At 44.8% G+C, this 1,952-nt stretch overlaps 1 pseudogene; it reads right to left on the bottom strand.

Moving 5' to 3' along the window:
- Positions 1-444: 444 nt before the first annotated feature.
- On the bottom strand, positions 445-1,674 carry LOC127219750 (60S ribosomal protein L4-like; annotated as a pseudogene).
- Between the last annotated feature and the right edge of the window lie 278 nt (positions 1,675-1,952).

The raw sequence follows: 1,952 nt of genomic DNA, 5'->3' as shown, positions 1-1,952 counted from the left end.
GGAGGCAACTAAGGGCAACAACAATAGCCTATGTTGTTTTGAGAATCTCTTGGACACACACACACACACACACACACACACACACACACGTATATATTAATGTCATTTTAGGTAAATATAAAATAACATTATTTCCCATGGCTCTTTGAAACACCGTATTTTTTATTTCTCTTTTCCCTATATGTTCTCTTCCTCCCCCCCCCCCATTTTCCAACATGCTCCTTCACATCACCTGTATCCTGCCATTCTCAGGATATGAATTTATAATCCTCCTTCTTCAGTCTCCCAAGTATCTGAGAAGACATCCACTGCCACCAGGCTGTGCCCACTATTTTAGGGGCGATTCTTTGCTTACTTAAACAGTAACAATGACAATAGGCCACAACATTGCAGGAGTCACAATTCCAGGTAACAAGACAACAATGCGTATGGAATGAAACAGATTTAAGAAGCAGGCTTTTTCTCTTCTGTGGAAGGTTTTTTTCTCTGCTGGTTTCTTCCCAGCTGCTAGTTTCTTGGTAGTTGCTGCTTGCAGGCTTCTTCAGCTTCTCAACATCCACAGGCTCCTTTTGTTTCTTACTCTCTGCAGGCTTCTTTTCTGCTGCCTCTTTCTCTGACTTGGCTGCCAGTGCTGTTGCTGCTTCTAGTTTCTTCACCCAGAGTTTGTGATTTCTGGCCTGGTGAAGAATGGTATTCCTGCGCAAAGTCTGCGTAAGGGTTCAGCTTCAACAGGATTCTCAGGTTCTTCAGAGGATTCTTTTTCAAGATTCTACCATGAATCTTCTTGTGTGGTGCTCGGAGGGCTCTTTGGATCTCTGAGCTTTTCAAGATTCTGCTAAGTTCTATGGTCATCATCTTGTGCATGGGAAGGTTATAGTTACTCTTGAGGGAAGCAGCCTTACGCCAAGTGCCATACAACTCATCTAACTTCCGGAAGGCACTCTCAGTCCAAATGCAGAAACATCCCACATGTACACTGGGAGAAGTTTCAAAATGTTCAGCTTGCTTACATTACGCAGAGTAACACCAGGGATGTTTTTGAAGGCCTTGATGATACCATTATCTTCATTATAGATGATGCAGGGTCCGCTGTGCTGGATACATCTCCAGTTTCTCATTTTTGCCCTTGCCAGCTCTCATTCTCTGAGAGGCACAGACCTTTTTGATGTCATTCCAAGCTTTAAGTTTCTTAAGCAGATGAACAGCTTCCTTGGTCTTCAACCACCACAGGGAGTTCAGGAACGTCCTCAATATGATGACTTTTAGACATCACCAAAGCTGGTAGGGCTGAGGCAGTCAGGGCAGAACAGATGGCATGGTGCTTTTGAGTTGTGTTCACTCTGTGGTTTTGGTTGGTGCAAACATGAGGCCTCCTGGGCACATATTTTCAAAGGAACCCTGGCCAGAACGGTGGGTCCCACTACCTCAGACTTTGGGAATTCGAGCCACAGCTCTGCCAGTACCCCATGACTCAGCACTGGTCTGATGACCTGCTAATTCACTCACAGCATAGGGCTGTATGTTGTTTTTCCTTAAGTGTGTGTGAACAAAGTTCACAATATCCAGTCGAATGGGATCTTTGAACACAGCTGGCAAAGTGACATTTTTGCTACATGACTCCCCCTTTTTGTAGTAGACCAATATGAGGGGACCAGCCCGAGCCATGGCAGGGAGAGGAGAAGGCCAGAAGTGTATTTCTTAGTTTGTTTTGGCTGAAGCTTACAGGAACCTCCTCTGCTCTGGTGGATCTGGCCAGATGGGGATGGGCTGATGGCCTGTACCTTCTGAATGAGTTTCCCTTTCCTACTGTCCACTTCTCCCTGTGAGTTAGGATGTGCTATTGAGACTTGAAGAGGGTTTCTCTGTTTGGAAGGACATTCTTCTATGTTTGACTGGAAGGAGATTCTTGATTTGAAGTGTTTCCTAAAACAGTTTCTTGATGTATACTTAGA

The sequence above is a fragment of the Phodopus roborovskii genome, unplaced genomic scaffold, assembly GCF_943737965.1.
Source record: "Phodopus roborovskii unplaced genomic scaffold, PHOROB, whole genome shotgun sequence".
Taxonomy (NCBI): Eukaryota; Metazoa; Chordata; class Mammalia; order Rodentia; family Cricetidae; genus Phodopus; species Phodopus roborovskii.
Note: the sequence above shows the minus strand (reverse complement) of the source record. Positions and strands in the feature narration are given on the sequence as shown.